Source organism: Crocuta crocuta, unplaced genomic scaffold, assembly GCF_008692635.1.
Source record: "Crocuta crocuta isolate KB4526 unplaced genomic scaffold, BGI_CrCroc_1.0 scaffold556, whole genome shotgun sequence".
Taxonomy (NCBI): Eukaryota; Metazoa; Chordata; class Mammalia; order Carnivora; family Hyaenidae; genus Crocuta; species Crocuta crocuta.
In genome coordinates this window covers 5,181,633-5,202,755 of record NW_027527436.1, presented here as the reverse complement: position 1 = coordinate 5,202,755, position 21,123 = coordinate 5,181,633, and the positions used below count along the sequence as shown (strand labels likewise).

Genomic DNA, 21,123 nt, shown 5'->3' with positions numbered 1-21,123 from the left:
TTAACTATTGAGTGTCTCTTTGTATCCTAACAGCTCCTCTTGTTTCTGTAAAGCCATGGGAGTTTGAAGGTAGAATGTGTAATCTAAATGTGTCAGAGACACCTTAACATTTAACCCCAACATCAGAACACCAAGAACTTTATTACTCAGGAAGAAAAGAATCAAGAGGATGCCTCTCACTTGGCTCCTTTTGGGGATATAAAAATAAATGGGAGGTGATGAAGCTTTGGGCTGCTCCCACTTTTTAACTTAATTAGCTTTTATTGACATGTACATACAAAAGTATACCAACTTTAAAAGTATGATTTGATGAGTTTTGACAGATTCAATTGTGTAACCACCACCACCATCAAGATTTAAGACATTTTCATCACCCCCAAATTTTCCCCAGCCTCTTAGTCAATCTCTAAACCCTCAACTCTTAGCCTTTTAGCAGGTACTCATCTCCTTTGTTATTCCAATTTTGTCATTTTTAAAAAATTTCATATAAATAGAATCATACAGATCATGTAGCATGTCACTATAAAACTATTAGTGCTGGGTTTCTTTCACTTAGCATAATGCTTTTGAGATTCATTTATCAGGAGTTCAACCTTTTTTAGTTGTGAATAATAATCTATTATATGGGTATAACAAAATATGTGTATCCATTTACCATACAGTGGATATTTTTACTTATTTCCAGTTTGGGGCTATATTAAGAATAAACCTTTATGAACATTCAATACAAGGATTTTTTGTTGCTATCGTTTTTGTGGATATATGTATGTATGTATATATATATATACATATATGTGTATATAGATATGTGTATCTATATGTGTGTGTGTATATATATATATATATATATATAAAGTAAATCTGAGAGTAGAGACATGGAGTTGGGACATGAGAAATTGTCATATTGTTTTCTAAAGTGGATGTATATTTTGCATTTCCACTAGCAATACATGTAATTTTCAGTTGCTTTATACCGTCCTCAGCACTTGAAATTGTCAGTCTTTTAGTGGGTGTGTAGAGGTATGTCATTTCGTTTTAAATTTCCATTTGCTTAATCATTATTGATGTTTAGTGTCTTTATGTATGCGTATTTTTCATTTGCATATCTACTTTATGAATTTGTCCAAACATTTCCTCATTTTTAAACTGTAATTTATTTTTTTAGATTACAGATTTTCAAGTATTCTTTATTATGCCATATGCAAGTCCTTTATCAGATACATATTTTGAAAATACTATCAGTATGTAACTGCACTTTTATTTCTTAAATGATCTCTCTGAAGAGCAATTTTTAAAATTTTTGGTGAAGTCCAATTTAGCATTGTTTAAGATTTATGCTTTTCATTTCTGAGAAATCTTTCTTTAACTCAAGGTCACAAGGGTTTCTGTTTCATTCTAGAAGTTTTAAAATTTTAGCTCTGTTATTTAGATGTAGCATGAATTTAGAATTTTACTTTTCTACATTGAAAGAGATAAGGAAGGTTTGGTTGGTTGATTGTTTATTTTGCATATGAATATCCAATAGTTTGTGCAACATTTGTTGAAAAGACTGTCCTTTCCTCTTGGAATTACCTTAACATCTTTGTTGAAAACCAATTGGTTATATATATGTTTATGTCTCTTCTTTCAATTCTGGCCCATGGGTCTGTATGTTTATCTTTATACAAGTAAGTCTTGAAATCAAATAGCTTAAATCTTCCAAATTTGTTCTTCTTTGTCAAAATTGTTTTTAACTGTTCAAGATTCTTTGAATTTCTGCATAAATTTAGAATTAAATTGTCAATTTCAATGAATAGACGTGTTAAAATTTGGATTGGGATTGCCAATTTCAACAAATAAGCCTACTGATCAATTTGTGGAGATCACTTTGGGAGAATCCATCTGGGAACAATATTTTTTTATTCAATAAACATGGCACATATCTCCATTTATTAAGTTTTCTTTAATTTGTCTCAGCATTTATTTATAATTTTCAGTATAGAGAAGTTGCAAATATTTGCTTCAATTTAATCCATAATTTATAATTTTATGCTCTTGTTAATATTTTGATTTTTAAGAGAGAAGTGTTAGTGTGTATATGTTTTCTTTGTTTTGTTTTTCACTACTGCTCTTATAGTGTGATCTTGCTAATTTACATATTAACTCTAGTAAGCTTTTGGTAGGTGATTTAGGATTTTCAGCATTTTCAACAACTATGGCATCTGATAAAGACATTTTTACTTTTGTTTGTCTTTTGTTTCTTTTTCTTGGCTTTGGCTCTGGCTAGGGCTACCAGTGCAGTGTTCAAAAGAATGGGTGAGAACCATCAGTCTTGCCTTGTTTATGGTCTTTTTACTCTTTGACCATTCAATATAAGGTCAACATTAGGGTTTTTGTAGTTCTTTTCAGAATGACAAAGTTTCTTTCAATTTTCAATTTGTTAGTTTTTATTATGAATGGGTACTGGTCTCTAAGAGAAAGCTTTCAGTTTTTCTTCAGTAAGTATTGTTAGATTTTTCTTTTCTTTTCTTTTCTTTTTTTTATTCTTACAAACAATGAGATAGTTACATGGATTGAGTTTCACATGTAAAACTAGCCTTGCATTCCTGGGATAAAGCCAGGATAAAGCCAGTTGATTGTGATATGTTACCCTTTTTATGTATTTCTTAATTTACTTTTCTTAAATTAACAATTGTTGTGTCTATGTTCAGGGGGGATATTCGGGTTTGGTTTTCTTTTTTGTAATGTATTTGTTATTTTTTGATCTCAAGTTCTGATTACCTCATAAATGGCCTGGGAAATATTCCCTTCTATTCCATTTTCTGAACATTAGTGTAGAATTCTTGGTGTCAATTTTCTACTTGTTTTTTTTTTTATATTTACCAATGAAAACATTTAATCCTAAGGTTTTCTTGGTGGAAAACTTTTTAAACTATGTATTATATTTCATTATAGATATAGGACTGTATTTATAATATTTTCCTATTATCTTTTTAATTTCTGTAGGATATACAGTGATGTTCTTTCTTTGATTCCTGATATTCTTTCTTTTGTGATCAGTGCAGCTAGTTTATCAATTATATTGATCCATTCAAAGAACCAATTTTTGAGTTCATCAATTTTCCCATTTTATCTCTATTTTCTATTTCATTGATTTCCATACTTATTTTTATTTGTGTCCTTTCTTTGGTTTAATTTGCTCTTGATTTTAATGTTTATTTATTTTTGAGAGAAAATGCAAGTGGGAGAAGGGCAGGGGATACAGAGCTGGCTCTGTGCTGATAGCAGAGAGTCAGGTGTGGGGCTTGAACCCACAAGCCATGACATCATGACTTGAGCATAAGTCAAGAGCCAGAGCCAGACACTTAACCAAGTGAGCCACCCAAGAGTTCCTAATTTGCTCTCCTTTTTAAATATGGAATGTTACATTACTGATTTAAAATCTTGCTCTCTTTTCTAATATATGCTCTTTTTTTGGTTGTAAATATCTTTTTAAACTCTGCTTTTTGCTATAGTCCACACATTTTGATATATTATGATGTTTATTAATTTATTGCCTTTCATCTCATAGCTGCCCTTCTTTGTTCTACTTTGGGAAACTGGAGATGAGCCCTGTAAAACTTTGCCTTTGATGAGTTGGCACACTGTTAGCTTTGTCAATAGTGGGTTCGAGTAGAACACTAAAAGACAGAAAAGAAATAGTCTGGTATGATTTTATTTTTCTCCCATAACAACCAGTGATATGAGGGAGGCCTGACAATGGTCAAAATCAGTGAATTTCCGAGCATTCATGTGAGGTATTTCTAGTGGAACAACTCCATATTGCCAGCACCCAATGGGGGACGCTTTCTGCAGAGAAGATGAGGTACTCCATCACTACAGTGAACTTCTGTTGGTCTGCTGATCGTGGATCAACTCTGGCTCAATAATACTCTACAATAAATTTCTTGGCCGTCATATAGGGTCTTTCTTAGCCCCAGCTCTGGCCCGCCAGCACTAATTCAGCTCCTTTTATTTCTTTATGCAGATTATCCTGATAGAATAGCTCTAGCCAACTTGCATTCTCTGTTGAGGTTCTTTGACATTCAGTGGCTCTTCTTACTGACTAGCTTTCGATTCAATCTCTTGCAAATTTGTTTGCCACAGGCAGGTTGCAGCTTCCTATAGCATTACATTTTCTCCAACAAAGTCTTAAACTTATATTAGTATTAGGGGAGGTGGATTTCTTTCCAATTTTAAGCTCTTCCCTTGTGAATTCTCCCTCAGCTTAGAAATAGGAGATGGCTTCTGCATTGGCAGTTCTCATATTTTATAGTTAATCATCTCTTACTAGTTAATAATTCTTTGCATTAAATTTTCTCTATTCAATATGTTGCTGTGATTTCTAGCCACTGATTGGGATCGGATCTAATACCTTTGTGTTTTTATTTTCTTTCAGTTTGAAATACTTCCTAATTTCCCTTGTAATTTTTTCTTTGACAAATAGGGTATTAAAAAGTATGTTGTTTGGGGCGCCGGGGTGGCTCAGTTGGTTATGTGACCAACATCAGGTTAGGTCATGATCTCCCAGTCCATGAGTTTGAGCTCCACATCGGGTGGCTCTGTGCTGACAGCTCAGAGCCAGGAGCCTGCTTCAGATTCTGTCTCTCCTTCTCTCTCTGCCCCTCCCCTGCTTGTAGTCTGTCTCTCTCCCTCCCTCTCAAAACTATATAAATATTAAACATTTTTTAAAAAAATTATGTTGTTTTGGTTCCATGTATTTTGGGATTTTCAGGATAACTTCATGTTATTGAATTCTAGTTTAATTTCATTGTGGACAAAGATCATACTTTATGTGATTGCAATATATTTTTTATTATAGTAAAAACAGATAACATAAAATCTAACTTATTAATAAATTATTAAGCGTATATTATAGCATTGTAAACTATATGCACATTTCTGTAGAGCCAATGTCAAGAATTTTTTCATCTTACATGACTGAAACTTTACATCCATTGTATAGCAAATTTCCCACATCCCCCTTCCATTCAGGCCCTGCCAACTACCTTTCTACTTTCTATTCCTTGAGTTTAACTACTGTAAACACCTTGTATAAATGGAATCATGCAAGGCAGTTGGGTGGTTCAGTCGGTTGAGTGTCCCACTCTTGATTTTGGATCAGGTCATTATCCCAGGGTTGTGCAATTGAGCCCTGCATTGGGCTCCACACTGAGTGTGGAGTCTGCTTAAGATTCTCTCTTTCTCCCTCTAAAGAAATCTCTTGATTACTGCAGGTTTGTAATGTTTTTAAATGAGAAATTGTGAGGCCTCCAGTTTTGTTTTTTATCAAGATTGTTTGGTCCTTTTTTTTTCAAGATTGTTTGGCCTGGAAACTTTGTGCTTCCATATGAATTTTTCAGATTTCAGATGGTTTTTCTATTTCTGCAAAAAAGAATTACCATTTGGTAGAGATTGCATTGAATCCACTTTGGCTAGCATGGACCTTTTAATAACTTTAAGTCCTTTAATTCATGAGTACAGTATGTCTTTCCATTTACTTGTGTCTTTCATTTCTTTTAGCAATAATTTATAGTTTTCAGTGTGCTGAAATAAACTTCACCTTTTTGGTTAAGTTTATTCAAAAGTGTTTTATTCTTTTTGATGCTATTGTAAGTGGGTATCATTTTCTTGGTTTCCTTGTTAGGTTGTTCATTGTTAGTGTATATAAAAATAACTGATTTTTGAGTGTTGATTGTATCTAGCAATATTGCTGAATTTGATTATTCTAACAAGGTGTTTTTGTTTTTGTTTTGGAGGAGGTTTCTGTTGGTGGTGGTGGTGGTGGTTCACCAAGATTATGCACCTGGGTGGCTCAGTTAAGTGTTTGACTCCAGCTGAGGTCATGATCTCAGGGTTCTTGAGTTCAAACTCCATATCCTGGTCTCTGCTGTCAGCAGGTAGCTGGCCTCAGAGCCTCTCTCTCCGTCTCTTTCTGCCCCTCCCCTGGTATCTGTCTTAATTTTTTTTTTTTTTAATGTTTTATTTATTTCTAGGAGAGAGAGAGACAGCGTGAGCAGGGGAGGGTCAGAGAGAGAGGGAGTCACAGACTGAAACAGGCTCCAGGCTCTGAGCTGGCAGTCAGCACAGAGCCCGATGCGGGGCTCGAACCCACGAACCGCGAGATCATGACCTAAGCGAAGGTCGGACGCTTAACCGACTAAGCCACCCAGGCGCCCCGGTATCTGTCTTAAAAATAAACGTTAAAGAATACTATATCATCTGTGAAGAAAGATAATTTTGCTTATTTCTTTCCAATTTGAATGGCTTTTATTTCTTTTTCTTGCTTAATTGCTCTCTATAGGACTTCCAGTATTATGTTGAATATGAGGTGAGTGGGTACCTTTATCTTTTTGCTGATCTTAGACAAAAGCATTTGCCTTTTCACCATTGAGTATGATGTTAGCTGTGGACTTTACATATGTGGACTTTAATTTGTTGAGATAATTACCTTCTATTCCTAGTTTGTTGACTTTTTTTTTTATCATTAAAGGGTGTTGAATTTTGTAAAATACTTTGTCTGCATCTATTGAGATGATTATGTAAGTTTTATTTTTTTTGTAATGTGGTGTATCACATTGATTAATTTTCATCCTGGCATCCCAGGATAAATCCCACTTGATCGTAGCTTATGAGCCTTTTAGTGTGCCACTGAATTCAGTTTGCTAATATTTTGGTAAGTATTCATGTATCTATCTATATTCATCATGAATATTAGTTTATAGTTTTCTTATAATGTCTTTGTCTAGCTTTAGTATTAGGATAATGCTGGCCTCACAAAATGAGTTTGGAAACACTCCTATATTTTGGAAGTGTTTGAAAGGGCTTGATGTTAATTCTAAATAAATGTTTTCTAAAATTCTGCAGTAAAACCATTGGGTCCTGGGCTTTTCTTTGTTAGGAGGATTTTTATTAGTGATTCAATCTCCTTATTAGTTATATGTTTGCTCAGATTTTCCTGTTTCTTCATGATTCAGTCTCGATACATTTTATATGTCCAGAAATTTATCCTTTTTTTTTTTTTTTTTGGCATTTAATTGCTCACAATAGTCTCTTACAAATCCCTTTTCCTTTTCCCCACCTTTGGCATCAATAGTTGTAATGTCTCCTCTTTCATTCTGATTTTATTTATTTGAATCTTCTTTTTTTTTCTTAATCTATATGGGCTTCTCAATTTTGTTTACCTTTTCAAAAAAACTGACTCTAAGTTTTATTGATTTTTTCCGTTGTTTCTATTTTTAATTTATTTATGCTCTCATATTTATTATTTTCTTCCTTTTGATAATTTTTAGGATTCATTCATTCTTCTTTTTCTAATTCCTTGAGGAATAAATTAGGTTGTTTATGTGGGATCTTTCTTCTTTTTCAAACGTGGGCTTTTGCCACTATAAATCTCTTGTTGGTAATGCTGCTGCTGAACCCCATCTCTTGCTATATTGTACTTTTGTTTTTGTTTGTCTCAATTGTTTTTAATTTCTCTTTTCATTTTTTTCTTTGACTCATTATTTGCTCAAGATTGTGTTGTTTCATATCCACTTATTTGTGAATTCTGCTTTGATTCTAGTTCCATTCCATGTGGTCAGAAATAAAAAATCCACATGTTACCATTTCAATCTTCTTAAATTTGTTGACTTGTTTTGTGACCTAATACACCTTTGAAAATATTCTGAGTGCACTTGAGAAGAATGTGAATTCTGTTGCCAAGGAGTGAAATATTCTATATGTATCTATTGGGTCCATTTTTCCTATAGTGTTATTCTAGTCTTCTGACTCCTTATTTATCTTATATCTAGTTGTTCTATTATTGAAAGGATATTGAAATCTCCTACTGGTACTGTGTTGCTGTCTCTTTCTACCTCCAATTCTATCAATTTTTGCCTCATATATTTGGGTTCTTATGTGTTTACAGGTGTTATGTATTTTAATTAAATTGTCCCTTTTACTATTATATAATGCCCTTTTATGTCTGCTGTGAAAGTTTTAAGTTTAAAGATTATTTTGTCTATTATAAGTGTGGTCACTCCTGCACCTTTTGTTGACCATTTGCATGAAGTATCTTATTCCATCCCTCAGCCTATGTGTATTTTCAAATCTAGAGTGAATCTTGTAGGGGTGCTTAAATGGCTCAGTCAGTTACGCGTCCAACTTTGGCTCAGGTCATTATCTCACAGTTTGTGGGTTCAAGCCTCATGTCAGGCTCTGTGCTGACAGTTCAGAGCCTAGAGCCTGCTTCAGATTCTCTGTCTCCCTCTCTCTGTGCCCCTTGCCCATTTGCACTCTGTCTCTCTCTCTCTCAAAAATAAATAAACATTAAAAAAATTTTCTAATTAAGAAAAGTGATTTACTCACTACCATTATAGTATTACAGTATTCCATATGTGTTTCTTTATTTGCCTTTACCAGCAAGCTTTATACTTTCATATATTTTCATGGTGCTATCTAGGCTCCTTTCATTTCAACTTGAAGGACTCCCTTTAGCATTTCCGGAAAGGCAGATCTAGTGGTGAGGACTCCCTCAGCTTCTGTTTTTCTGAGAAAGTCTTTATTTCTCCTTCAAATTTGAAAGGAAGTTTTGCTAGATATAGTGTTCTTTGTGGGTAGTTTTTGTTTTAGTACTTTGAATATATCATCCCGCTACCTTCTGTCCTGCATGGTTTCTGTCAAAAAGTCTGCTTATAGTGTTATGGAGGCTCCCTTACACATGACAAGGTGCTTTTCTCTTGCTCTTTTCAAAATTATGTCTTTGTTTTTGACTTTTAACAATTTGATTACAATGTGTTTCAGTGTATCCTTCTTTGAATTAATCCTCTTTGGAATCAGTTGGTCTTCTTGGATCTAGATGCTCATTTTCTTCCCCAGATATAGGAAGTTTTTTGGGTCACTATTTCTGCAAATAAGTTTTCTTCACCTTTCTTTCTCTGTTTTCTCTTTCTAGAATTCCCATAATTAGTATATTGTTCTGGCTGGTGGTGTCCCATAATTCCCTTAGACTGTCTAAACTTTTATTCATTCTTTTATCTTTTTGCTCCTCTGAATAGATAATTTAAAATGATCTGTTTTTGAGTTCACTGATTCTTTCTTCTGTTTGATCAAGTCTGTTGTTGAACTCCTCTACTGAATTTTTTCAAGTTAAATATTGTATTATCACTTATAAAATTTCCTTGTTTTTAAAAAATATTTTCTCTTCATTAACATTGCAATCTTATTCATGCCTTGTTTTGCTGAGCTCATTGAGCATCTTTATGACAGATATTTTTCATTCTTTTCCATATAATTCCTATATCTTTGATTCTTTAGGGTCAGTTTCTAGAGATATATTATTTCCTTTGTTTGGGCCATGTTTTACTCTTACTTTGTATGCTTTATTACTTTGTATTGGGATCAACCACCTCTTCCAATCTGTATAGACTGTCTTAGTACAGGGAAGGATCTTTACGAATCAGCCCCAGTAGGGATTCTGGGGACTTCTGAAAGCTTTTTCTGTGGATATATCCTCTCCAGACTTGTGTGGGTAAATTCCCAATTAAAGAGGTTTTACCAGCTTCTTTGTCTTGAAGCTTAGAAACCCTTACTCTCTCTGTTACCTGTTTGTAATCCTGCAGACTCTCTAGAACTGCTGTACATTGCCCAGCTGATTTTTGTTCTCCAGAGCCCTCAGTTATCTGGAGTACACTGGGTCCTGTCAACAGTCTGAGTTTGAAACATTAGAAACCAATCCCTCAGGCAGCACCCCTAAAAGCCGGAATATGGGACAAACACTCTACTCTTCCCCTTTTTGCTCTGAGAGTAAGACAGCTAGATTGTATTTGCGGTCGCTGTATCATGTGGTCCTTGGAGCAGCAGTAAGCCACCTAGTGGCCCCCAGGTGTTTATACCAGTTTAGTTCTCTGGGACTAGTGAGAGAGAAACCAGTTTCTTGGGTCAGATTCCCACCCTAAGCTGGAATATTGGATGGATGCTTCAACTCTTTTCCTCCCCAGGGAGAATCCAGGAGTCGGGATTTTTTTCCCTCTCATTCCACACTGAGCCTTGGATAAGGACTATAGCAAGGAAGTATGTGTTAGTACTACAAACTGTCACTTTTTTTTTTTTTTTCTCAGTAGCCCCTGACTGGGCACCCGTTTTTGTCAGTACTTAGATTCAGGCAAAGCAAATACTAGTCCCTCAGGTAGCCTCCTAAAAAGTCTACACATTAAATGCATGTTTCAGTCTTCTCTTTCTTTCCCCAGAGAGAAGCCAGGACTTGGGAGTTTCCCCTCAATCACCATGCCGTGCTGATGTGAGAGCTCTGGTGAGTGAGTGACACACATTTTTCTAGCAGTTTTGATGTGGCTGGTCTCTCTGGAATACAGGAGATCTTAACTAGCTTTTGGATTTCTCATTAAGGGAATTATTCTATGTACTGATGTTGAGTTGTTATCTCTGTGGAGGGGGAATAGTTTGGTGCTTCCTATTCTTTTCTCTTGCTGATGTCATCTGATTTCAACCTTTTGAAAATTACTTAAAAACTCATTTTATGCCTTAGATTAAGGACTATGTTGTTTGCTCTGTGAAATTAATGACATTACACTTATCTTTGGATGCCATGTTTTGTAAATATCGATGAGATCAAGTTGTTTGATAGTGATGTTCAAGTTTTCTCTATGATTTGCCAATTTGCTGTCTATTCTTTCTGCCAATTACTAGACAATAGTGTTGAAATTTGCAATTATAATTGTGGAGTTGTCTACTTTTAGTTTTTTTCTTCATTTATTCTAAAGTTCTATTGTTATATATAGACAGCATTACTATGCATTTTTATTGAATTGGGTCATTTTTCATTTTGAAATGAATTTTTTTGGTCTTTTAATGAACATGTTCAGATAAATTATATTTAATGCAATTTTTGATGTGGTGAAGTTTAAATACTCCATCTTGCTGTTTATTTTCTATTTATTATATCAGATATTTGTTTCTTTATTCTTTTTTCCAAGTCTTTTAGAATGATTGAGTTCCTTTTATCATTAAGTTTTATCTTCACATTTGGCTTATTAGCTACAACTTTTTGCTTGTTTTTCAGTGATTGATATAGGATTTACAATATAAATCTTTAATTTCTTACAGTCTATCTTCAAACAGTATTATGCAATTTCATATATGTAGCATAAGAACTTTACAACAGTTTGCTTCTATTCCCCCCCTTCTAGTGTGCTATTTTATCTTATTTTTTATTTGTATGCATTTTAAAACCCACAATACTTTTATTACTTTTACATTAGTTACTTGTATTTTAAAGAGATTAAACATAAGAAAAATGGCTTTTGTATTTACTCATATATTTTATCACTTCTGTCACTCTTCTTCCCTTTGTGTAAATTCAAAGTTATCATCTGTTATAATCTCCTTTCACTTAAAGAAATTCATTGACATTTCTTATAGTGCAGATCTGCAGGTGGTGAATCCTTAGATTTTTTATGCCTCAAAAATTATTTATTTTACCTTTTATTTAGAAAGGTATTTGCTAGGTATAGAATTCTAGGTTGGCATTTTTCTTCCTAATATTTTTTTATGGGTTACATTATTTATGAGAAGTATGCTGTCATTTTTAATTTTGTTATACTGTACATAATGTGTCTTATTTCCTTTTGTATTTAGCATCTATTAATACTTTTCAACAATTTGATCGTGATGTTTTCTGGTGTGTGTGTGTGTGTGTGTGTGTGTGAATGTGTTTTATTTTTTCATTATGCTTGTTATTCATGAGCTTCTTAGATACGTGGGTTAATTGGGAAAATATTAGCCATTATTGTTAGGTGCTAACAGTCTTTTGTTAGTTATTGTTGCCATTTTCTAAATATTTCCCATTGTGTTTTGATTTTGTCCTTGATGTAAGAATTCTCTAGGAGAAAACTAAATTTCAAAGTAACTTGAATTTCATTATTGTCCTATTATTGTTTTGATTTAGATGTCTTCAAGCAAACATAAATCTTAGCCCTTGCAAATAAAATCAGAATATAGTTGTTATAGACACACACATGTACACACACACACACACACACACACACACACACCCAAAATTTAAAAAAAATTAAACATAAACATTCTTAGATAAATCATTGATAGTGAGTCTGGGATGCCTGTCCCTGTGACTCTTGGCCTTTGGCAATAGTACTGAGTGTGTTTAAGGAGAATGAGAAGGTCTGAATATTTCCCCATAATCTTTCTCTACCCCATCTTGTTCTTTCTCTGTCTCCCATTTCTCCATCTCCTTTTTCCTTCCTGTAACCTTATTATTCTTTTCTACTGTTCTCTTTGGCTTAAGTTATTCTTCCTTTAAAAACAAAAATTCAGATGAGAGAAATACTTTTAAAACACCTATCACTCATTCTTACTTATGAGAGTCTGGGTAAAGTATGTGCATTTAAAAGTTGAAATGCAGTACTAGTGGTGACTGGAGAATTTTTTGGTAGCAAATGAGGAGAAAAATTACATCTATGTTTGCCTAGCATTATGCCTCTTGATCCAAGTTCAAAACTATTGTACTTTAGAAAATAACATAGCACTTGACACAGTCTGTGTTTAATAAATGTCTGTTGAGTGGAAAAAATATATCTCTTAACTCTAGGATTTTTCTTCCATTTCTGTCATGTTCAGCCACTCCATTCATTCTGTTTTATTTCCTAAAGATTTTTATTGGTTCAAGTCCTAGCTTTGGAATATTCCTTTGATTGCCATTCTGAGACTTTCAAGATAACATGTGCCTAAGTTCTATGATTCTCTAATATTTTTACATTGTTCATTCAACTAATTCTATAGAGCCTAGACTTCTAACTTGTCTCCCATATCTTCCACCTTTTCTTTTCATTATTAAAGAGATGCATAGAAGGAAAAGTGCATGCTGTGAAGATGAACTTTTAGTTGATTTGTTTTTTGGTTTTTTAAAATTTTTGTTTTGTTTTGTTTTGTTTTGTTTACTCCTCAGGAGCATCTAGTAAGGATCTGCTCTCATGTAATTGTGGATGAGGGCCATTTCCAAGAGTCCTAAACAGAGTTAGATTGATCTTCTAGGAGTTTATAGTCTGATGGTCTGTCCGATATTGGGAATAGAAACTTCTTTCTTTATCTTTCTCCTCAGTAGTTTGGTTAGAAACAAAACAAAGAAATATTCCCCATAGCTAGAAGAAAGCATAATCCAAGGCACCTTGTGGAAGGACCTCATGACATTTTTCAAATCACAGATGGCTTTGGCTGTCTTGTTTTTCTTATAAAAATATAATAATGTCACTGAGAGACTGCTGGGCATGATTCATACTTATCTAAATTGTCCTATTAATATATTCCTCTCAGGGGGTAGATCAGGTTAACCTTTCTGCAGATATGTACTCAATCCTGTATTAGTTGGGATTTCCCAGAGAAACAGAACCAGTAGAGTGTGTGTGTGTGTGTGTGTGTGTGAATTTATTATAAAGATTTGGCTTTATGATTATGAAGGCTGGCAAGTCCAGAATCTGTAGGTTGAAGGCTGTAGACCCAGGATAGCCAAGGCTGCAGTTCCAATCTGAGGGAAGATGCTATAGAATTCTCTCTTGCTCAGGGAAGAACAGTCTTTATGTTCTATTCAGGCCTTCAACTGACTAGATAAGGTGCACACACATTATGGAGGGCAATCTGCTTTAAGCAAAATCCACCAATTTAAGTGTTAATTTCATCCAAAAACACCCTCACAGAAATGTGCAGAATAACATTTGACGAAATATCTGTGTAATCCATGACCCAGATAATTTGACACATGAAATTAACCATCACAGTGCTCAAGGAAGCTCCAGGATAATTTTCTTCCCCAGATCCACATGGAGACGACAAATCAAATGTGAAATGAATTACTGATTTTGCAAAGGATGTCCTTGTAGTATAGGATGTCCTATACTACAGTGCTTCTGGGGGATTACCAAGAATAAGAAATTCCTAAACAGAGAAAACTTATGAGTAAAGTATGCCTCATGAAAAAGTCACAGTGCTTAGAATATCCCTAAAGTGCTATAATTTCCTATAACTTACATCCTCAGAGGTAAAATAAAAAAAAGCTATGTCAGCAGGAAAACTAGATAATTTATACTAGCAACAAAAATTCCTTTATCCTAGGTTTTGTGGTAGCTCACCACACAGATATCTCTTGTCTAGGTAACAGCTGAACCTAGCTCTACAATTCATTTTACAAATATTGTAAAAATCTTATGGACCAGATAGTTTTAATATTTTAGGTGAAAACAGTTATTATAAAGACAAAATTATCTTCATGATCATCCAAGTCCTCCTCCTTCATTTTGCTAATATATTTCTTAGTATTTCACCAAAACAAATTCAACTAAAAACAGAGAAGTAAACAAGCAATTCTTTTTATACATTTTTAAAAGATTAGTTTTGTTCAGGTAGAAAAAGACTCTAAAAAGTCTCTAGTGATGTGTTTTCCTACTTCAATTAAGCAAGATGAATACTTAGAACAGCAAAGTACAGTGTTTCTATCATTCAAAATGCCATATTCTTTTAAAGTATATTTTGTCCTTTCTTTTTATTTCTGTTTATAAAATTCACAATTTTACATGAATAATGATGACTGTACCCTGGGCCTTTCACTGAAATACCAAAGCCAGGGCTCTTGGATGCCTGGATCCTACTTAGTATATACATAACTTTACAAATAATGGCTTTTAAGTTTTTCATTGACTAGTGTCATAAAAATAAACCTGGCACCAGAGACTCTTTCTCAAAAATTTGCTCTTGAACACTAAAATCACCTTATCCAATGAGTCTTTCAAGTTAATTCCTTTTATATTTGTCCTTCCCCTAAAAGAGTTCCTGCACTTTAGATTATAGGACCATTGTAGTCCCTAAGGCAAATCTCTGATCTATCAATGTCTGCCCTTAAAAACCTCAGAACATACAAATCAACCTTCATGTCATCATTATAACATTAGTCCTTGACTTCTCATTTTCCAGCCCACATTTTTGTTTTGTTTTTAAATATGTGCTCTGCCTCTTGGGTATGGCAGGGGAAATCTTTGGCCTTTTTGAGATAACTTTGTATTTGTATTTTATCATGGCTTTTTATAACTCAAAGAGCAAGACATCCTTATAGAACTTGTCAAATGAAGTTAACAATTTAGCTTAATCACAGTACATCCATCTTTTCACTAAAAATAAATCCACTAGTAACTCAAATAAACGTATGACATAATAGGATGGTATCTTGCCTAATGGTTACACAAGGAAGAAGTACAGAGATAAACGTCACCCAGTGAGGCAACCGTAAGTGGGAGGAAATGGTTCCGGAGGAATGCAGGAACCATCTTTTAGCATCACCGTTTCCACCTGAACTACAGCCACTATACCAAATGGATGCTTTGTGTTCTGTATTCTCCAATGAAGGAATTAGCAGAAATCCACTAGTGGTATTTACGTTTAGATATTTAGCTCCAGAAAACAGCCCAGAGAGTTAAGGCCATGCTAAATATGCTCCTTAGATTTGAAATAAAGAATGCCAAGTTGGAAAGAAAATAAAAATACTATGGACCAGAATTGGTCACAGTGTTCCAGTCAGGGAAATTAAGAGATGGAGGTTTGAATCTTCTTTAATTGAGATAATAGACTTCCCTGGATATTATTATGAGGTTGGAATAATGTTGTGTTGTTTGTTTTGTTTTTAATTCCTTTACTAGGAATCTATGCACCATTTTGACCACTGTGGTAATGAGGATTATGCTAGGCAATATTATGTTAACAAACAAACTATATATTTTCAGTGGTTTAATATATAAAGTCTTATGTCTCATTCATGAAAAGTGTGATGCATATTGGGATGCTGTCCTTCATCTGAAAACTACACCATCAGGAGCACATGCCCTCTAAGGGTGCTTTGGCTGAGGAAGAAAGAGCTAGAGCTTTTATGGGTAGAAGTATCTATCACTTTCTCCTATGCATCGGCCACATATTAGCTATATGCTCCAAATTAACTGCAAAGGAGGCTGGCAAATGTAAGGACTATATTTTTGGTCTATTGTATGGACCGTTTGGTAAGGGCTAAATGTCTTAGTACAACATAGACTAGAATTAGGATAGGATAAAGTAGGATAATGTTGTGCTTTGTTTATCTAGGTATAAGGGAAGCTAATTCATTAATATTAATTAATGGTTGCTTGTTTACTCATGTTTGTTCCTCAGCTAGTTACTTATGGCACAAGGTAATCATAGTAATATCCATGACTTAATGAGGACTTACTAAAGTCCAGGTACCATTCTAAGCACTACACGGTTTTGATCTTACTTAACCCTTATCCATTACCTTATGGTTGGTGTTAACTGTTATTACCTCTGTTGTACAGGTAGGGAAACTGCAGCAAGAAATATTAAATGACTTGTCTAAAGTTACAAGTTGAATAAGTGAGAGAGCCAGTTTTGAACCCAGAAAATCTTACTCCAGATAGAGGTTAAGTGTTTTGCATTTTGTGTTTTAAGGTGAAGGGTGATCTGAAGTCGGCACAAAGGCAAATGAGACAAGGCCAGTGGGTATATTCTCACTAAAAGCTTGTATTTCCCCAATTAACAGCATCTCCTGAAAAGAGTAACAAATCAGTGGAAAGGTTAGTGTGGGTGGTAACTAGATAAGGAATGGAGAATTGAAAAGATGTTTCATCCATTAACTGCCCTCTCTCCAAATAAGAGTGTGAATTCAATGAGGAACACAAACATATTTTTATTAGAATAAACTATTTCCTCCCAAACTTTATTCCTCTATGCTTTATACCTTAAATTCCTACTGATGTCTCCAGAGAATAGGAAATTTGACATTGAAAACTGTATCTTGGCACTTTCTTGAACTTATTCTTCAATAGAACAGACTGAAAAGTAAAATTAAAAACCTCTCCCATTGTCTTCTGCATTTCACTTCCTTCCTTCCTTTCTTTCCTTCTTTCTTCCTTCCTTCCTTCCTTCCTTCCTTCCTTCCTTCCTTTCTTTCTTTCTTTCTTTCTTTCTTTCTTTCTTTCTTTCTTTCTTTCTGTCTATCTCTCTTTCTTTTTTCCTTTCTTTCCTCTCTTTACTTCTGCAAATACCCTCTGTTTTCTAGCTGCTTGCCAGATTTTAATCTATTTTAATAGTTATTGGTTACATACAGTTTTTATAGGTAACACTTAATTTTTTATATCTATTGGTTACATATAGTTTTTAACTTTTTAAGTCAAACGTTTTGTGTTTTTTTTAACCAGTAAATTTCACATAACGAGTTTCTATGGTTATGTTCCTTTCTTCAAAGGAAACAAAATGGAATTAAGGGTATCATTATCTGTTAAGAATTCTTGCTTTTACAAGCAATGGAGTGTCGTCATCATATTACTTTGACTTAAAGGCTTCTAAAACATTGTATTTTCTCTCAACATACCACAGGAAAGTTTGCTCAGTAGAATAATAGTGATGCAGCTTTTATATGAAAATGAGAATTTCTGCTTTTCTTTGGACCATTTAAATCTATGCTTTGATTTGAGGCACATTTCACTTACAATGCTTTGTCCAATCTATAATGTTTACATTTATTCCTTAGTATCTTACTACATCATGTTTAAATGTAAACAATTGAGATTTGTTTCCCTCCGTTGGAATTCCAACAGTTCTACATATTACAACTTTAAAGATGTGTCATGGCAGCTGCAAATAACTTTTAAAAAGAAACTTTGTGCAGCAAACGATCATATTTCATCTACACTCTGGCAAATGGTGCTTGCTTTTTGGCCTCAATTCAGCCTTCATTTTGCAAACCAACTTCCTGCAGCATGAGAATATACATTTTCCTGGGCCAAATATTCCAAAGTGGACACCAATTTGACACTCTTAGCATTTTCTAGTTTTCCAGCTTTTGGACATATGAGCATTGAAAATGCCAGATTTCTTCTATTCATGGCAAACATTTAGGCTTTGGAGGCTGAAAAGTCAAGAGTCTCAACTGTAGCATAGAACGCCAGAAGCAAGCTATCCTTTTGAAACAATTACTCCCTGGCAGTGGGTCAGTCCACAGCACCACCTTTCCAAGTGATCTCTATGTCATCTGCTCAACACCCCTAGAAGAGCCAGTTGTTTCTAACTCTAGAAGGGAAATTGGATAAAACCAGGGGGTGATGGGGAGGCTAAAGAACATGGGCAGTATGGATATTCGATAAAAGAGAAGCCAACTTCTCTATTTTTTTTCTGATTTTTGCTTTTCAGCTAATGTGTGATTTCCTTTCTCTACTTCTCCGCCCTCCAAAGATGGAGAAGTTACTCCTCTATTCTGCCATGCTTCTTATTCTAAGTGCTTTAAAAATATATAATAGTGCAATGGCATAGAGAAGAACAGGTTTTGGGGGACAGTTTCAGACAGGGTCATCAGAAAGGGTGTCAATGATACTTGGAGTGAGATCTGGATGACAAAAATGGAGAAGTTGTGAAAAATTATGAGGGAGAAACATTCTTAGCAGTGGGATTGGCTCATTTAAAGGCCTTAATGGAGGACTTAGTTTGGTATGTTTATGGAACAGACTGAAGGCCAGTGTGGTAGAGATTATTTGGCTCACCCAGGAGGCAATTGCTTCCTCCCCTGCCTCTTCCCAGTATTGGGGTTTTAAAGTTAGATAAGAGCTTTCCCCATATCTCTAACTGCCAGAATTGCTCATTAACCTACTTGGAAGCAATGAGACTTACAGAGAAGTCTGTTTCTGGATAATGAAACATAAGAGGAAATTGGGGGAAAGCTTTACTTTCCTAATAAAAAGACAGACACGGCTTCTCTCCTTGCCCCCTTTTTTCCTGACTAGAATGCAAATATGAAGAATAGTGTGACAGCAACCACATTGTACCTATGAGGCAAGGAGTACACTCTTCCTTGCCAATCTCATGCGTGTACACGTCATGCATGCGCTGTATAAATAAATAAATAAATAAATAAATAAATAAATAAATAAATAAATAAGACTATGGCTAAGTTTTTGCCTGAGAAGTTTGGAACATAGTGGTGTCATTCACTAAGATAGAGGAAAAGGGAAAAGGAACAAGGTTTTTTTGGGGGAGGTGGGTGGCAAGGGGAATAGAGTTATGTTTGACATGTTAACTTTGAGATACTTAGTAGACATAAGAGTAGATGAGTGGAGGGTGGAGACATGGTTATAGGTAGTTATAGGTACTCAGGGATTTGTAATTCTTTTATTTGTAACAAAAAATCAGAAAAATTGTTTCTAAATATTTTTATGGTGATCATCCATTTCAATAAATTCCTTAATAATACTCAGAAGAGAAATGTGGTTTAAATTTTTCCAGGCCTTTTCTAACCTTTCTGCAACCTCCTTTTCCCCCTCGCAAGTTTTTGGTAATTGAGTAGGTGGCTAATGCATTGATCAATCTTTCTCTTCACAGCCTGTGTAGCCCAGAGGCTAGTACACAGCAGTTTCTCAGTAATTTGTGTTAAATGGAAAAGCAAATTAGATGTGGACAGAAAGGGAAAATGATGAGCTTAAAAGGATTCTGCCATTGATCACTAAGTAAGTGTTTGTAACATTGTAAAAGAAATGCAGGGGCAATATATGTTTCAGAGGGAAAAACACATTAGGTTTGGGATATACAGGGCTTCAAATGCTCATAAGACATTCAGGTGGAGATGCCCAGCTGGAAGTTAGAGATCGGGCACTCCTAATAGAGATACAGATTTGGGAGTGATGAACCTGTTTGTCCATAACTTAGTCCATGGGAAAAGACAATGCGCAGAGTGATGAGAAAAGTGAGACAAACAGCACACCAGGTATGTACTAGTCTCCAAGCTTTCTCAGCAGCTGTTTCCTCTACTTGGAATGGTCTTTCTCCAGATAGCCCATGATCACACTCTCACCCCTTCAGGCATTTGTGCAAATGTCATCTTTCCCTTGAGATCTTCCTGCTATTTATACCTTGCCCACTCCCAGGCTTTCTCCTATCCTTCAGCTTTATTTTTTTTTTCCTCCATAATACTCAGAACCATCAAATATCTTATATATTTTAATATCTTTTTTTGTTTTGCTTATCTGTTAACCTCCATTAGAAGTTAATGTTCCAGGAGGGCAGGATTTTGTTTCTTCCTGCTTTGTTTATTGCTATAAACTCAGTGCATATAACAGTGTTAGTTATACAGACAGGGTTCAATGTACATTTACTGTGTTAATGAAGAGCCTGAAAAATACCAAACAAAGAAGGGGTATTCAGATTAGGCAAAGGTCAAAGCAGATACTGAAAAGATGTGATGAAAAAAAAAAAAAAAGATGGAGCATCAGGGGTAGCTAATACCATGGAGGATTAAAGAAGAAAGCATTTCAAGATGAAAACCGTGGTCAAAGGTATCAAGAACATCTTGGGGCGCCTGGGTGGCTCAGTCGGTTAAGGGTCCAACTTCAGCTCAGGTTATGATCTCACAGTTCGTGGGTTCGAGCCCCATGTCAGGCTCTGTGGTGACAGCTCAGAGCCTGGAGCCTGTTTCAGATTCTGTGCCTGCCAATCCCCTGCTCACACTCTGTCTCTCTCTATCTCACTCTCAAAAATAAATAAAGATTAAAAATTTTTTTAAAAAAAGAACATCTTGGAGATACAGTAGTCTCCCTTTATCCATAGGGTTATGTTTCAAGACTGCCAGTGAGTACCTGAAACCTCAATTGTACTGAACCCCAAATGTACTGAACATGTATACCATGTTTTTCCCTTATACATACCTAGCTATGATAAAGTTTAAATTATAAATTAGGCACAGTAAGAGATTAACAATGATCGTAATAAAATAGAACTATTTTAATAATAAATTATAAGAAAAGCTATGTGAATGTTCTCTCTCTTTTTCTCAAAATATATTATTGTACTGTACTTACCCTTCTATAGTGATGATGTGAGATGATAAAATGCCTATGTGATGAGATGAAGTGAAGTGAATGACAAAGGCATTGTGACATAGGGTTAGACTGCGATTGACCTTTTGATGATAAGTTAGAAGGAGGAGCCTCTATTTCTGGACCGTGGTTGATCATAGGTAAATGACCACAGAAAGCAAAGACATGGACTGGGCTGGGGGGTGGGGGTGGAGGGGTATGG

At 34.8% G+C, this 21,123-nt stretch overlaps 1 long non-coding RNA gene across 1 annotated transcript in view; it reads left to right on the top strand.

Moving 5' to 3' along the window:
• Positions 1–21,123, top strand: part of LOC144227925 (uncharacterized) — a 119,296-nt gene that overhangs the window by 82,974 nt on the left and 15,199 nt on the right. The window contains exons 3-4 of the long non-coding RNA XR_013334072.1: positions 10,248–10,309; positions 19,432–19,556. This is a non-coding gene — a long non-coding RNA (uncharacterized LOC144227925). The remainder of the gene's footprint in view (positions 1–10,247; positions 10,310–19,431; positions 19,557–21,123) is intronic.